Here is a 17,753-nt window from a genome sequence, read left to right as displayed (position 1 = left end):
CTGCAGAGCTGCGTAGGGATCCCAGGACGGGCTTTCCTGCGGTGGGGAGGGCTGTGGCCCGTCAACCGGGGACCCGCCCAACTGCACAATCCATTCTGAGTCTTTGGCCGCCCTGCTGTGTGGGAAACGCCTTTACAGCTCCACCTCCCAGGCTCCCTGTCCTCCGCCGTCTGCGCTAGCCAGTATGGCCCCCAGATCCCAGTGGACTCAGGCCCTTTCACTTTAGGAGAAGTGAGGCTTCCTGCTCTCGCGGCTCCCTGGTGTCTCGGCACACCTTAGCCCTGCCCGCGCATCCGTCCATAAGCCGTCTGTCAATCAGGTGTCCTTGTTTGAACTCTGTTTCCTGCTGGTAGGCTGCGTGACAGAGGCAGAAACCTTCACTCCAAAGACAGCCGTGAGCCTACACGCCCACCCAAGAGCCAGAGAGGTGTCTTCATGCAAGTCCTTTTCCGAAAAACCAAGCAGACGTCACCTCCCGTCGCCACCACCGTCACCCACACCATCATCAACGCCTCCCCACACAACCACTCCACCATCACCAACATGGAAACAACACCCGCCACCACCCTCTCTGCCACAGCGCCACCGCCCACCATCAGCACCTGCCCCGACGCGAGGCCCGCAGCCCGCCAACACCAGCCTGGGGTCAGCACTCAGGCCCAGGGCAGCACAGACCCTGCCCTCAGGGAGCTTACGCTCTGGTGACCACGAGACCAACAACGAACAGACCAGCAGCTACGCTCAGCGCTCAGCGTCTGTGGCGGCTGTAACAGTGGGCCTGTTGTTCAGAACACGGGGAGAAGTGTCGCTAAAGGCACCAAAAGTGAAGCTGTTCTTTCTTCCAAAATCTCTCTCTCTCTTCTCGTCACAGTTTTTCATTTGCTATTTAACGTTGTTCTAATTAGATAAAAAATTTGAATCATTAGCATGAATTTTTTGCCGTTCCTTTTTGTATGATGTGAATACACATTCACCTTTATACATTATGCAGTTTTAAGTGCACATGTGGAGCGTGTAATTCACATGCACCATCAGCAGCACTACAAGATGTGTGTTGAGTGGCTCCTTCCAGAAGGTGCCTGAAGTCCGCCAGGAGAGACAGCAAACCAGAGGAGGGAGTTGGAGGAGGGGGGGACCCCCACACGGGGCGCCCATCCAGGGATGCTGCGAAACAGAGAGTGCTGGCAGGAGGCTGAGGGGCAGCAGCTGGCAGAGCAGAGCGTGTCGGTCACAACCCCCAAGAGGAGGGGCTCACGGGCCATGCGGGACATTGGGCAGCGCCAGGCCGATCAAGGGCAGAGGGAGGGGTCAGAGTCTCCGTTGTGGGTTCTGATGATCGCCAGGTCCCCTCCTGATAGTCTGACGGCCGGGACCGTGTCTGCGGGAGTTGGCCAGGCATCTCCCGTTCCCACAGGCCCACACACCAACCCACAGTGGATGGGTGACCCCCAAGGAACTCAACCCTCCGCGCTGGGGTGCACGTGGTTCTGGATCAGGGCTCTGAGGGCTCAACCTCCAGCTGAGCTGTGGTGCTCCAGCCCACAGGGGGCCGGCCACCCTTGTGCCCACGAGACACTGCAGGGCTGTGCTCCCAGCCCTGACCTTGACCCCTCTGCCCACATGGGAGGGAGGTCGACAGGGGTCAGGGACCCCAGGGAGGGACATGCCCCTGGTGCACGCTCCTCTGTCCCATCAGACTTCACTCACAAAACAAACTCAGACAAATTCATTACAAGTTTCAAGAGAGCAACCACAGAGTAACCCGCGGTGTGTTCCCTGCAGGCGGGGCTGTGCGGGCTCGGAGGACACTCCCGTGAGGCCAGCCCTGGGCATTTTGATCAAAGGAGCCAGGAGAGAGCTGAGCATCTACCCAGACTGAAGAGCATCCAGGCCCCAAGTGGGAGTGTGGCTACAGCCAAGCAACAAGCAGGCCAGGGGGGTCGGAACGAATGGGGGAGCGGGACAGAGAGGACGCAGGGAGAGGTGGAGTCAGCTATGGACAGACAGCAGGTTAAGGATGTCTGGGCATAGAGGAAAACAAATGGAACAATGGCCGGAGATGGAGCAAGGTGGCGGGAAGTAATTTGTGTGAGTGGAGCATCCCCTGGAAAGAGACAGCTGGACAATGCAGGAAAGAGGGGGCTGCTAATGAGAGCCTGGGGTCAGCACAAGAGGAGGAGACTGGCCCCCCCGGGCGGCAGCGGCCTCACAGGAGCCTGGCGGCTGTTCCTCCACCGGCAGGCGGGCTCCTGGGCACAGATCAGGAAGCGGCAGGCGCAGGTGCAGAGTTGAAGTCCTCTTCCACCTACTTCTGTTTCCGCGGGGAAATGGGAAGCGAGGTCTGAGGCGAGTGAGGAACGGGGAGGCGTCTGAGGTTGGAGACGGGAGGAAGACAGCTGAGCAGGATCATCCAGGAGAGCGGCAGAGAATGGTCGGGGAATGTGGCAGGATGGACGGATGGACGGGCTTCTGGAAGAGCTGCAGTGAGGTCTGTGGTTGTGAACTCAGGTGAGGCCCCTCAGCACATTGTCCTTATTTTCCCTCAGGCTGCTTCAGCCGGACAATGCAGAAAGCAGGCAAAGGGTTGGATTTCAGCGGAATTATAAATTTTCCACAAAGCATGGTGAGGGGACCAGGACATATGTGTAGGAGCACCCTAAATTATAAGCCACAAGATTAACTTGATGAGGCGAGCGTGGGGCCGGTTAGCAGGTCGCGGGTCGCTTAACTGTGGACAAGTGCGGGGAACCAGGTGGACGAGTACGGGGAGCGGGGAGCTGGCACCCAGGGGTGAGGGAGATGTGAGAGCAGATGCGCCCGGACGGCACGGAGGGCTGCTCAGGCCCCTCAGGCCCACAGTCGAGACACTGACCGAGTGACAGGGACTCCTGCTGCTCCACCCAGAAGACGCCACGATGCCGAGACAGCAGGCGAAGGCTGCAGGCCAGCTCCCAGGAGGCCGGCTCTCCTGGCCTGGATGCATCCAAGGAGCCCATGAGAGGCTGTGCTACCCACCCAGACAGCGGAGAAACGGGGAGGAACAGGAGGGTCCCTGGAGCCCGGACACTCGCCAAGTCCTCCTGGGATCAGAGCAAGCTCAGGCAGACCCCCACTGCGGATGGAACCTCGGCCTCACCAGCGAGTCTCTGGCTCGAGCACCCAGCAGTGGAGTGGAGCCCCGTGAACAGGCAGCGGGTGCTGCGAGGCTCCTGGCGTCCTCCTGCGTCTACGGGTCCCCACATCATGCATGCAGTGGGGGAGGGGCAGAGCCTGCCTCCTGCTGTTCCTGCGACAAGTCCAGGTGCTGCCTCCTGTCCTTCCACATGGACCGGGGTCTGGCCACCAGATGCACCCACGCCAGGCTCTGAGGCAGAGCTGTGAGGGGCTAGCCCCGGCCCAGGCTGTGCACACCATGCACATTCCCAAGTCCTCAGCCTTGGTCCTCACCAGCTCCCAGGAGTGCCCTCCAAGCCCCAGGGAGGTCCTGCCTGATAAGAACGTCTGTTGACCGGGGACCTCAGGCCATGTCAGAGGGTCCATGCTGCAGTATGACTTATGGTCAGGCCTTTGGCCACACGGCCTCAGTTTGACTTCTGGAGGGGTCAGCCACAGGGGCAGTCAGCCATGTCTACATGACCAAACCCAGTAAGAATCCTGCACCCCAGGTCTCGGTGCGCCTCCCTCACATGTTGGAACACGTCGTTGTGGGGAGGATTTAGCGCTGTCCGCATGCTCCGCCAGGAGAGTTTCTCTTGGACTCTCCGGTGCTCCTCTTCCCTTTGCAGACTTCAATCCGTACGCTTCACTGTGACAAACCACCATGGGTACAACAGTTTTTCTGAGTCCTGTGAGTCCCAACAAATCATTGAACCTGAGGGTCTTGGGGACCCCAAACTTGCAATAGATGTCAGAAGTGCAGGTGTCCTGGGGAAACGCTGTGTCCAGGTGTGCAGCACCCAGAACCACAGGGCCAGCGTGGGCCTGCCTTCAAAGATGCTGCCCTCGCCCTCCAGCATGTTCCTAGCATGGCTGTGTCGCCCTCTCACCTTCTGACCTCCCTGCGTGTTTTCTGGACCTGCAAGCTAACCAATATCCTTTGTAGTAAACTTGTTTTCTGCGTAGATCATCCAGAGTCTTCTTCTGCTGCTCCAAACCCAGACACTGACCAAGCCAAAGGATGCAGCACTTGCTGGGACCTGAGGCGGGGTCGCTGAGGAAGGTCCACGTAGTGCCAACCACGGTTCCACCTGAAGACTGGGCAGCGTGGGCAGGAGCGCAGCTTCTGCGTGGGAACAGAGTGCGCCGGGTCAGCAGTCAGCATGTGGTGAGGCAGCTCCTTGAGCTGGAAGGAGGGACAGACAAGACACGTCCGGAATGGGCTTTCTCCTGGGAACGCCGAGAGCCTTCCGTGGGTGAAGTCCCCACAGACGAGGGACACACTTGGGCTGGGGCCTCAGCAGCACAGTTTCATTCTCGGTTGGCGAGGCTCTTTTACATAGTTCCTTCTTTGTCAGCTGTAGTTTCAGGGCCCCGAGGACCGCCCTAGTTTCTGACACGGATTCTCTTCAACCACTGAACATAACATGCATTCACTTGCTTGTTGTGTCCCCTGCACAGGAGTAGCCACTGCAGGTGGTGTCACGTGCTGCCGTGGCCTGCATGCCTGGAGCTGCTCTCTCTATGTTGTCGAGCGAGTGCATGGGAAGGACTCAGGGAGGCAGGGCTGGAGAAGCCAAGTTCCCTGGCCACCCGGCTGGGGAGGGAGGACTCACCAGGTGTGACAGGCCCAGGCACAGCCAGAGAAGCCAACTGCAGGTGCACACCCCAACCGGGGGGCCTCCCTGACCGCAGGCCTGGGGTGGGCTGCGTCTGCATTGCTCACACTGTGGTCATCTGAAACGTCCCCCCAGCATCCCGCACCCCGGGAGGAGGACGCCCCAGATTCCGCCTCAGCCGTGTGGTCTGGGCACTCCTGTGGCCACAGTGACCGGTCCTGGTGGGCGCTGATCGGGACCAGTCTGATAGGTGAACCTCGGGACTCAGGAGGCTGCTGGGACGAGGGCTCCCTCTTCCAGGGGCACCCACCCCTGTCTGGTGGGATCCTGCATCAGGATGTGAGGCTGCTCCTATGGACGGAGCCAGAGGGGAGAAGACAGAGGACTGGGTCCTGTAGCCATTCAGGGCCTGAATCAAGCTGCGCCCCCCCCCCCCCCAGTGGACACACCCCTCACTTCCGATAGAATACAAGCTGATAAATTCCATTTGGGGCTAGGTTTTCCATCGGGTCCAAGACAGACGCCCCGCACGTCCCTCTCCTGAGACCAGCCCACGGCCTGCCACCTTCTCTCAGGTTTTGTTGATGGGAGGCGCCGATGGGACCTCTGAAGACGGAGAAAGGGGGAGCCCTCCTCCCTCTCTGGTCCTGGGAGGCCCTCTGGGGGTGTCTGTGCCCTTCCCTTCAGGGAGGTCTTCCCCTGCTGCGGCACCCAGACTAGCAGGGCTGATTCCTCTGGCCCTCCCTTGCACGCCAGCTGGGGCCCGTGACTGCCAGTCTCTGGATCCCGCCCCCCCCCAAGCCCTTTTCTGCCCTTGGCACCCCTAGCACCTTGACGATCAGCTCCCCACGTTACGTTCCTCTGTTTGGAATCCCTCCAGGGCTCCTGCCTGCCCAGACGAGTCCCTGCAGGCCCCTTCCCACCCACCTCCCAGGGCTGAAGCCCAGGTCCTGCTCGGATGATTGCTGGGTGCTCTGGGGGATAAGCTGCTCTGAGCTCCACCTGCTCCATGGGAGACCGACCTCCTCAGTAATGAGTGTCGACCCCAGCCAGCTGCTCAGAGCCCCGCCAGAGCCGGGACGGCCCTTTGCCAGGCGATCCTTGCAGCCGTGTCCTGGGGTCCCTAGCTCGTGCTGCCGCGCCCCAGGGGGCCAGGGTGACCGAGAAGCCAGACGAGCCTGTTGGGAGCAGCGGAGCCCAGGGTGGGAGGCCGAGGGCTCCCTCAGGGAGTCAGCTGCTGCGTGCAGCTGAGCCGGTCCAGGGACAGTAGAATTGAACACCCGGGAAACTCTCCCAAATTAAAGTGCACCCTGCCTCTACTAGACCCGAGACTCCAAAGGAGACCACGACCACCTCTGAGCCCGCTGCCCAGGACACGGGATTGCCTAAGCAGGACGCCTTGAATGCGGAGGCTTGTCCTGGGGACCCCTGGGCTGACGTCAGGGGGTGCAGACGTCTGGGCTCTGGGGGCCAGACTCCCTCCCTCCCTCTGCGTGGACTCACTCCTGCACACACTGTAATCATAGAGAACCCCGAGTGGACCCCGTGGGCGGCCCCCAAGGAGCTGAGCGGCCAGGTCTGGTTGCCCCGTGGAGCCCCCAGGCCTGTGAGAGCCAGCCAGGCAGAGTCCAAAAGGCTCCTGCAGAAAAGGGGCTCCGGCCTGCTGGGCAATCCTCCTCCAACGGGACAGAGGGGCCCCAGGAGGCCAGACGAGGCTGAGCAGGTCCCTTCTGGAGCCCTGTGTCCCAGCCCCCAAGAGACCCAAGGGGAGGATGGTGAGCCTGAGCCCAGGGTAGCTGGAGGCCAGGGGCAACCAGAACTCACCAGGCGCCAGTGCACTGGCCGTGGGCACCCTCCTCCACGAGGCTCCAGGGCCCGCTCCCTCCCACCTGCACCCTGGGTCCATGCCTCTCTGGGGCCCTCCTCCTGCAGCCCGGGAGGTGGTGTCTGAATAAACGGCATTTCCCAGTCTGTGATCCCTGGGCTCCTCTGAGGATGCCACTGATTTTCTTTCTGCAGCACAGACAGTGAGTGCAGACAGGAAACTCTCCTAAAAGGAGGGCGACTGGAAACGCCGCTGGGCACATGCCATCCAGTAGTGGGGGGAAGGCGGGAGGGAGAGTTTAGGGGCTCACCCGTCCATCCTCCAGCCCCAGGGACCACCTGCCGTCCAGTGGACTCGGCCAGTGGCGAGCAGCAGGCCGGGGGCTGAGGGCAGGAAGCAGGGCCGGCCAACGGGCACCTGCCCAGGAGGACTTGACCGTGGTTCTGGGCCCACTGAGGACAGACGGAGGCTTCGGGGGTCAGGCCTGTGGGTGACAGCTGAGGGAGCTGGAAGGGGTGGTCCCATACCTGCAGAGGGGCTGCTGTCTCTCGTCAGCCCCTCCAGCCCCCTCCTGAGGCCCTTGGGTCCCTGGGAAAGGCTTCAGTGCTGCAGCCATCTGAGGATATCAGGGAGCAGGCGTGGAGCATGGCAGGAGGGAGTGAGGGCAGCCCGGCTAAGGACTCCAGCCCCGCCTCCTGGCTCACCTCCCGCCATGGGGCTGCACAGGTCCCCTCAGCTGTACTTCAGTGTTGCACTGCTCTCAGTGGCTCAGGCGTGTGGTGGGGTCCGTCAGCATGACTCGGGGCAGGTGCAGGTGTGTGAGGTGTGACGGGCTCCTCCCTGACCTCCTTCCTCCCAGGTCAGCCCCAGAGCTCTGGTCAGCTCCCCTGAGGTTCCCACGGCCAGCTCCCTCACCTCCTAGTTCTAACATCCCTTCCCAGGAAGCCCTTTCCTGGTCACCATGAGACATTGCACGCCAGCCCTGCTGGCACCTCTGGACACCATATGGAACTAGTCACTGGCCGCCGCACATGACACACATTTTGGCTTCGTGAGGCCACGAGTCCTCGCTGACTGACCGTCCTCTGACTGGGTCGTACCTCTGGGGGCCGGGTCTAGTCTCTTCTGCTTGTGCCTGGGGCAGCTCCTGGCACGTGGCAGGGTCAGGTCATGTTGCCAGAGTGACAGCTCGAGGGCCCTGCGTGGAGGCGAGTGTGGGGACTCGGGGTAGAGTTCAGCACCAAGTCCCCCAAGAACAGGCCCCAGCAGACGGGCTCCTGATTAACCAGCCCAGAGTGGGCCTCTTCACACGCCCGGCACTGATTTAACTGAATTCCAGAAGCCCTGCGATGAGCCAGGAGATTTATACCTGCAGCCGGTAGGCTGAGCTGAGCAGGCAGATGCCTTGGACCTTGTTTCTCATCAAATGGGAGGATTTATTGGAGCCAAGGAGACCGCGGGGACCCCAGCTTGGCTCCAGTTAACTGGCCCAGCCCTGGATAGCTTGGTTGCGGGGACAGCTGGGCTGCAGGTTTGGGTGTCCCCTGGCCGATCTCTCGGGGCCCATCCTTGGCCTGCGTGGGAAGGCACTAAGGAGACATCAGACTCACCACTCACTTGTTCTAAGTTCATTTAAGGGGCCAAGCAGGGGACACATTTGCCACGTTGGGAGGGCAGAGCAGGAATGGGGCTCAGTCAGCAGAGTGACCAGGACCGCCTGATGGACATGTCAGAGCCCCAAGCAGGAGCGAAAGGCAGCTGTGAGGGTGGCTCCCCCGCTTCAGAAGGCTCTCTCCCAGTTCCTGGACTGGAAGGACCAGATACTCACCCTCCAGCCACCAGGGGAACAGCACTCAGGCAGAGGGAACAGGCAGCACAAAGGCCCGAGGGGCCACGTGGCCGGTGCACAGTGTGGTGGGGCAGAGGGGTGAGAGGGCAGGTCTCCAAGTCCATTTACCAGGACTTTCTCTTTTATTTCTGGGCGATGGTGTGCTGGGTAAGTGGGGTCCCCAGAGCTGCCTGCTTCTCCGACCCCGACGTTTCCTGGCTGCAGATGCACACAGGAGCCGGATGCCCCTCAGGTCTCTGCTTCTTCCCTTTGAGAAAAACCCTCCTTCTCCCCTGCTCGCCCCTCAGGGAGTTTGCCCTCCCCTGGGGGTGAGGGTGAGGGCCTGAGGCAGAGGCAGATCTGGACAGCCCAGCTTTGCAGGGACAATGTGGGCAGGGCCAAGGCCACCTAGAGCTCCACCTCAAACCTAGAAGCCTGTGTCGCCAGGGGAGAGCTGGCTGCAGACGAGGACAGGAGCCAGGGTGCCCAGTCTCCCGGAAAGTCCTGGGCAAACCAGAGTTGTTGGCACCCCTTTGAGAGCAGAGGCTGGTGGTGGGAGGGAGGGTCTGGACAGGGCCACGTGTGGGAGTGGGTCTGGGAGCCCCAGTTTCCAAGGAGCCCAGGGCTGGTCAGAGAAGAGGGAGGGGTGCTGACTGATAGGGAGTCCTCACCTCGTCTCTGCTCAAAGGCCCAGGGCAGAGGGCAGGGATGTCCCGGGGGGTTGATCCCAGGCATAGACGGGGCACCGGGCGTGTCCTGAAGGGCTTGCTGCCCTCAACAGGGCGCCAGCACTCTGACAGATGGGGTAGGAGTGTCACTGATTTGGAAAAAATATGAGTATTTGGGGCTCCATGGGTTAAGGATTTACAAAGAAAACTCTGGGTCAGTGTGTGGGTTTGTGAGCGTAAGTGAGTGTGTGCACATGTGCATGAATGTGTGAGCATGTGCATGTGGAGCATGTGTGAATGTGACTGTAGTGAGCGTGCACACAGGCGCACACCCACCGGATGGGGTCGGCTGAGACAGCGGTGTGAGGCCAGCCCTTCCTGAGGTCCGGGAGGAGAACGCAGCCCCGCCAGGTGTGGGCGAGGCCCGCCGGAGGGAGCCGAGCACTGGCAGAGGCTGCAGAGAGGGCGGTGCTCCTGCCCCTGCACTCGTGCCCCTCACAATGGGACTGTCTTCCTATGGAGGCGGATCCACTCTCCCCTCCCCCCCCGCATCAGGCTGGGCTTGTGTCTGCCTTTGACTGTTAGGGTCAGGGAGCAACGTCCAGCAAGTTTGGGGCCCAGACCTCAGGAGGCCTTAGCTTCCCCTCCAGCCCTTGAGGAATTCCAAGGGAGGCCGTCCCGGGCAGACGTCTAGGTTAGCCAGCCGGAGGGCGAGAGGCCACAAGAGGGGGCCACCAACAGCTGTGCCCCACAGACCTCGAGCAGGCCTGTCAGTCAGGGTTTTCAGCCACTACGTTGTGTGGTTTCCTTCCCAGAAGCTGAGGCCCCCCACACATAGATGGTTGGCTGAGGGGGGAGGGGGCCAGCCCTGTGAGGATGAGGCAGCCGGCTCCAGGCCCCTGCCCCACGCTGAGCGCCACCACGCCAGCCAGCGCAGCACAGCGCCGATGGTGTGTCAGGCACTCGTCAGAGGACTTGTTACAGGTTGAATTGCCCCCCTAAAGCCATGTGCCCAAGCCCTAACCCCCAGCACCCATGAATGTGACCTTATTTGGAAAAAGCCTTTGCAGATATAATCAAGTTAAAATGAGGTCTTCCTGCTGCACTAATCCCAGAACTTATGAATATATTAGGTTACATGGCAGGGGGATTAAAGTTGCAGATGGAATTAAAGTTGCTAAGCAGCTGACCTTAAAATAAGATTATCCTGGATTATCCGCTGGGCCCACTGTCATCACAAGAGTCCTTAAATGGGAGAGGGAGGCAGGAGAGATGGAGGGCGAGAGGGATGTCACCCGCTCTGGTGTGAAATCAGACCCTGCTGCATGTCCCCTGAGGGGCAAAATCACCCCAGTGAGACCCCAGCCCTGGCCTGACGCATCAGCTGGGCCCCACTCTGTCCACATGCTTAGCGCCACATGCATCCCAGAGTACAGTGCTGGCAGGAGGCCCCTCCATCTGGGGGCCTGGAAGGTGGGGCCATGGGGAGAGCAGGCAGTCCTGGAGGGGACACGATGCCCCACGTGGCAGTCAGGACACTCTTAGGAAAAGCACACGGACTCTAGGCCCCGAGAGAACACCCACGTCCCCGTGAACCCCACTGTGGTCTGAGCAGACCACAGGTTCAGCCACTCCGAGGGCCTCTGCACCCTCCCTTCCAGAGCCCAGGGCTCAGGGCCCGGGACACTGGTCGCAGGCAGGGTCACTCCAGCCTCCTAAGAGAGGTCTCTGGTGTCACGTCCACTACTGGCCAAAAGGCATTTCTTTTTTGGGGGGGAGGAAGCTTGGCCCTGACCTAACGTCTGTTGCCAATCTTCCTCTATTTTTGTATGTGGGTCACTGCCACAGTGTGGCTGCGGAGCCATCCAAGCAGAGCGTGCTGGACTTAACCACTACACCATGGGGCCGGCCCCCAGAATTCGTTTCTTACACTCACTCACAGCACCACTAACATGACCTGCAATATTTTCAAATCTGCATAATCCCTTAAACTACTGCAACCCTGACCGAGTACATTTTACACACTTTTTCCTTAAGCCAACACCAGTCTCTGTAAGCCACCCCTCCCTCCGTTGCTCTGTACCCTCCCTGAAGCGGTGAGGCCGAGGTCAGGGGGCCTGAGCAGCAGCCCCCGCTGCCGCTTCCCAGCAAAGCCCTTCTGCCTCCTCGCGTGTGCTGAGCTCCCGCCCTCACCTGGCTCCGGTTCTGTTCTATCTCTGAGCCTGAGAACAGTGATGGCAGTATTGATCCTAATACCGAGAACAGCCAACACTGAGCACTTGCCACAAGCTTAGACTGTGCTGAGCACTCCACATGGTGCGTGGGTTTTCTATCAACACATGACAAGTCGCCCCAAAACTCAGTGGCTTAAACCACTGTGTTCATTTCTTTTGCTCCTGAATCTTCCATTTGGTCAGGGCTCAGTGACCACGCTCATCGCTGCTGGCCACGTGGTCACCTGGGGCAGCTTGACTGGCTGGAGACCTACTTCCAAGATGACATGCTCACGTGGCTGGTGAGTCGAGCTGGATGCCGAGGGCCTTGGTTCCTCCCCACATGGCCTCCCCCTACGTGGGCTGCTTGGGCTTCCTCACAGCATGGCAGCTGATCCCAAGTGCAAACATCTGAGAGAGGAAGGCAGTGTGCATGTTTGTGTGGTCCAGTGCCACACAGCACTGCACAGGGCACCGCGGACACTGCTGTGTTGGCCAAGGCAATCACAAAAGCCCTCCAGGTTCCCCAGAGGGAGCACCCCGCAGCGGGCCGGGAAGAGACCACGCAGTGGGAGAGGCTGTGCCGCATCTTTAGAGACATGCCTCACCACACATGGATCACCCTGCTGTAATCCTCACACCTCTTCTGAGGCAGACATGTTCCTGGTGAGAATGCAGGGTCACGGAGCAGTCAGTAACTCGTCCAAGGCCACAGCAACAACGGCAGAGCCAGGATGGACTCCCAGACCGTCCATCCCCAGGGGCTGGGATGTCAACACTGCTGGCACTGCCCTTGCATGTCTCTCTGGTGACCTTCATCTCAGGACACAGGTCCCTTAGTACGGCTGGTCAGAATCGTTTAGACAATGGCCTCGGCGTCTGGCATGATTACAGCCACAAGGTTGAGGAGTGGCTCCTCCAGATCCGCATCCACCTTCACGATCAGCGAGGGGGTGTGGCCCGGGTTGGTGCTCAAGTGGACAGCCCACTGTCCATCAGCAGACCATGACATGTGATCCAGCAGCCACTCGCCCTTCGGCATCCAGCCTCGCCTGCTGTAGTTCACCACAGAACATGCTGAAATTCTGGTCAAATTGTCCTGCTAAAATTCACACACATTTTGCTGGTCACATTAGACCTCACTGCTCTAACAGGGTGTGGTGGGGAGAATAACAGCCCCCAAAGACACCAGGTCCTAGTCCCAGGACCTGTGAATGTTACCTTAGAAGGCAAAAGGGACTTTGCAGATAATAAGGTTCTTGAATGGGGAGATTGTCCTGGATGATCGGGGGCCCGGTGTCATCACAGGGTCCTTGCGAGAGGAGAACGGAGGGCAGAGTCAGAGAAGGAGACACGACGGCAGAAGCAGAGGTTGGAGGGGTGTGCTTTGACGATGGAGGAAGGGGCCAGGAGCCAAGGATGAGGGCGACCTCTAGAAACCAGAAAAGGCAGGGAGCGGTTCCCCCAGAGCTTGCAGAAGAACCAGCCTGCAGACACCTTGACCTCAGACATCTGACCCCAGAACCAGGAGAGAAGAAAGGTGTGTTGATTAAGCCACAGAACTCGTGGTGACGCATCACAGTGGGGGATCTACCACATGGTGACAGCTTCCTTTTTGGAGGACCCTCAAGCGTCCACTTTTGGGTCTGCCCAAGGATTCTGCCCAAGGCCCTGTGCATCTCAACAGTCCGTGGGCTCAGTCCTCACCCTCTCTGCCCTTTCAGAAACCAAAATCTCACTGCTTCCCTCGGGGTCCCCGACCTTGTCTCCTCGCTGGCAGAGCCCTCCCTAAGCTGCTGGGGTCGGGGGCATGGTGGATGCCCTCTCCCTCACCCAGGGCTTCTAGGACACATCGGGTGGCTATTACCACCAAGCTGTGGTCAGTCGGACGTTTGTTCAGAGGGATGGAAAGGCGGCCTTGCATCCCATGGTTGGATAGTAATGGGGCTGGGGCAATTGGGAAGGAATCAGGGAGGCGAAAGCAGAGAGTCAGCTCTCATGCCCTTCCCTCCTGCACCTGCAGGCCAGGCCACCTGACCTCCATCCCTGCCCCCAGACCCCAGTCCAGGACTGGCCTTCAGGGGACATGGAGGGGCTGGTGTCTGCATCTTTATTTCCTATTTGTACATCACCCTTCAAATTTAGATTTTAATCTGCATTTAATTACCATGACTATCAAAGTACGTGTGTGCTCAGAAATGAAGTCTAAATAATACAGAGGGACAACACGAAAATTGGGGCTACCCCACCCTCAGAGCTCCTAACAGACCCATCTCCTGACTCACAGTGATAGCCAGCATCCATCTAACGCTCAGCCCTATCAGCACCATCCAGCACTCCTGGTATTTAGTAATTCATTTGTTCCTGGGCTTGAGGGACTCCTCTCCTCCTGAATCCCAGCTCTCTCACTATGTGTCCTGATGTGTCCATCAGGAACCTGCAAATGTTACCTTACTTAGAAAAAGGGTCTCGTGATGTAATTCTGTTATCATCCTGGATTAGGGAGGGCCCTCAATCCAGTGACAAATGTCCTTGCAAGAAGAGATGAGGAGGGAGAAGACACAGAGAGAGGTGGAGGTGATGTGGGGATGAGACAGGGACGGGAACGATGCAGCCACAAGCCAGGAGGGCCCAGGAGCTGGAGAGGCGAGAACAGACTCTCCCTCAGAGCCTCCAGGGGGACCCAGCCCTGGACGCCCGCACCTCGGACTTCTGCCTCCCGAGCTGGGAGGATCAACTCCCACTGTTTTCAGCCCGGTTTGTGGTCATTTGTTTCAGCTAACTGGTGCAATGGGATATGGGGATGGGGAGCTGGGGAAGGCAGATAGAGTGGGAGTCTGGTGGGTACATGGGTCTGCACAGGAACGTTCTTTCAGCTTCTCCGTAAGCTTGAAAAATTTTCATAATAAAATGTTGGGGAAAAAAAGAAATGTTAGAAAAATAAAAATGTCTCTCTCCACTCCCATTTAATGAACTCTGAACAAATGTGTAAAGACTAGCAGTTTGAAGGGCAGCGAAATTCTCAGCCTGTTCAGGCACCACTGGCCAGCAGAATCCGGACCACCAGGGTGCCCCCCTGCTGCCTGTGCAGATGGGCTCCCTCCTCCTCCTCAAGGAGGGGCCAGGCACCCCAAACACTTGCCACCCTCAGCTACACCTTCCTCTCCTGCTCCCAGACCCCAGATGCTGAGGCTTATGAGCTCTTGGAGGGCCTGCACCCCAGCCCTGCCTGACCCCCGTCATGTCACTCTGCAGAGGCTCTGATGCATCCTGTCCTTGCAGGAGGACCTCTATTTCCTTCCAATGGGTTGGGCTGGACATTCTTAGGGACAGATGGCAGAACTGCTTCCTTCTCCCCCAGCAGCTGCCCCTCCAAAAGCCCCCGAGCAGGGACACTCCGTGGGAACAGAGTCTCTCACCATTTTGGTCCCTGCTTGTGGCCAATGTCAAGAACAGGGCCTGACGCACAGCAGGCCCACAACCAACACTTGCCGGATGCACGAATGAGTGAGTGAGTGAGTGACGGCATCCAACTCTGCCAGGCCATCGCTCCCATCCTGAGGATGCCGTGGTGGACAAGTGGCCTTTCATGGCCATTTACTCGAGTCCCTGTCCCGGCAGAGTAAATACTGCCTGCCTCTTTTCATGTCACTGCTGATGCTATTCAAGCAGAATCAATATGACCAACCACCAGCTGGAGGTTGGCCTCCTGCCCACTGCCCCATGGAGCCCATGGGCCGCTGCCAAGCGCTGCTCCGGCTGCTGTTCCCTCCTCTCGCGTTACAGCCTGCAGGAGGAACACAAGCCTCTGTTCAAACCTCAGTGCCAAGGCTTCCAGCTGACTGGCCTTGGGGGTAGGCACTTTGTCTCTCTGGGCCCCCATTTTCATCCGTGAGACGGGTACACTGGCGTCAACCTCAGGGGTGTTGTAAACCCCAGGGAGGCAGTGCATATAAACCGCACATAGAGTGCCTGCAAACAGTCACTGTTGTTGTTTCTGATGACCACCTGGTGTCAGACATTTCCTCCCAGAAGAAAGTCATGTGGGGGTAAAGGAGGGGAAATCCATGTCCAGGAGACCCAGAATCTTCCCATTCAAGAGACAGGCCAGACCCTACAGACAGACCCCAGGTCTTGTGCCTGGGCCCCTAGTAAGGACGGAAGATGCTGGTTAGGTGCCAGCACTCCGGAGAGGAAGAGGGAGGGGAGAGTTGGGCCGAGGAAGAAGTCCAGCTGGGTTCAGGTCAGAAACAGGAGCCATGCGGCCACAACCCGAGGGATGCCTGGGGCCACCAGAAGCTGGAAGAGGCAAGAAGAATCCTCCCTTGGAGCATCTGACCCTGCCAACACCTTGATTCCAGACTTCTGAGCACCAGCGCAGCGAGAGCAAACCTTCCTGTTGTTTCGAGCCACCTAGTTTGCAGTACTTTGCTACAACAGCCCCAGGAAACAAGCAAAACACCCCAAACCTGCCTCTCCCTTAGCTTTCCCAACTTGAGAAATGGCAACTTCATCCTAGCTGCTTAGGCCAATAGGGAAACCTTGACACCTTCCCATATTCCTTCTGTCCTCTTGTCCCCATCCAGTCCATCGGCAAATGCTGACACCTCACCTGTGGGTGGGTGCCACTGTGCACAGCGGGTCAAGGACAGGATCTCACTTGACACAAGAAGATGACGTCTCATGTCAGGAATGTGTCCATCCCAAGCCCCACCTTCTCCTGCCTGGTTTTGCAATGGCTTCCCAGCTGGGCTCCTGCTGTGTGTGTGTCCTGCTGTGTGTGTGTGTGTGTGTGTGTAGGAACTGGCTTGTGCAATCGTGAAGGCTAGAGGCTGAGGATAGCCAGTGGTGTGATTCAGCCCAAGTTCTAAGGCCTGAGAACCAGAGGAGCTGATGGTGTAAATCCCAGGCCGAGGGCAGGAGATGAGATGAGATGCCCCAGCTCAACAGTGAGGCAGGAAAAAAGGGGCAAATTCTTCCTTCCTCCGCCTTTTGTTCTGTTCAGGCCCACACTGCAGAGGGCAATCTGCCGTAGAGTCCACCAACTCAAACGCTAATCTCACCAGGGAACACCCTCACGGACCCTCCCGGGGCGTGTTTGATCTGGGCATCCCGTGACCAGTCAAACCGACACGTAAAGTTGACCCCCACAGGCTCTGTCCCTGCCTGTCCCGCACCGCAGATATGCCATCCAGAGGGGTGCTGGGAAAGCTTCTCTCCCCTGGTGCCCATTTGGCTTGGAGGCAGTGTCACCACAGTGACAGGGCCCTGCCCCGTTTCCTCTGGCTTCTCCCCTCCCACTGCACGCAGCCCCACTGCCCCGTGAAGCCAGCTAGCCCTCGCTGATCCTCCCAGGCGCCACACAGCTCATCCTCTCGCCTCCTTCAGGCAAGGCACCTTCTCAGCAGCCCTTCCCCTGGAAATATCCCCTGCATCCCTCCCCCGCCTCCCGCCGTATTTCCCTCCCACGGGACCCAACACGCGAGGTGCACAGCAGGCCATCTTCGTGCAGCTGCATCCCAGGGCCCAGAGCACTGGCACACGGTAGCTACCCAAGCCGTGTGTGTTGAACAAGCGGGAGTCGGAGTACCAGCAGAGCGCTTGGGCATCACCAAAGCCGTGCATCACGTGGTCACTGCAAGAGTCCCCAGCCGCCTCGCTGGCCCCAAGCATGGTGACAGGATCCAGATGGCCACTGCTGGGAGTAGCAGCAGCAAGTCCACACCTCCTGGAAGGATCTTGTTGTGGCAGACAGCAACATCTGACCACAGCCAGTGACTCCTAGTCTGCTCCAACCTCAGGCCGTGAGCGACACCCAGGAAAGCCACCTGGCTTTGCAGAGGGTCTGGGGAGAGCTAAGCTCACCCAAATCCAGGCTGGCCTTTGTCCGGCGCCTTGGAGGGCCGCTAGCCCTGGGCGTCCCGTCCAATAGGAGTGCTGCCTGCCGCGCTGGGCCCACTCGGAGTCCACACTGCGGCTCACCATGGGGCTTCGGGCCGCGGCACCTGCTCCACCTCCAGAGGGCTGGCCCCTGGGAGCACCCACGCGGGCCCCACAGCCCAAGTAGGCTGGACGCCGAGGTGGGGGAGGCCCTGGTTGGCAGCAGCCCATGATGCGGGGTCCTTCCCAGGCTGTAGAGGCAGCCGGCTGCGGCTCTGCAGGCTCTGTCCCGGTCAGAGGCGCCTGTCAGGTGGCATGCGATGAGTGCAAGAGCCTCTCAGTGTGGGGCCGGACATTGACCCAGGCCGCAGATGACACCTAGGGGACGGTCCCCGAGGCCACTGGGCGCTGGACTGTGCACTCACACCCTACACATTCTGCCGCTGGTCTCTCACACCAGGCCCTGCTCACCTCACACACTGTCCCCTCCCCTCACACACGCTGTCCCTTCACCTCACACACTGAACCCTCACCTCACACACTGTCCCCTCACCTCACACACTG

The sequence above is a fragment of the Equus quagga genome, chromosome 15 (genome assembly GCF_021613505.1).
Source record: "Equus quagga isolate Etosha38 chromosome 15, UCLA_HA_Equagga_1.0, whole genome shotgun sequence".
In the NCBI taxonomy this organism is placed as follows: Eukaryota; Metazoa; Chordata; class Mammalia; order Perissodactyla; family Equidae; genus Equus; species Equus quagga.
This window is presented reverse-complemented; position numbering follows the sequence as displayed.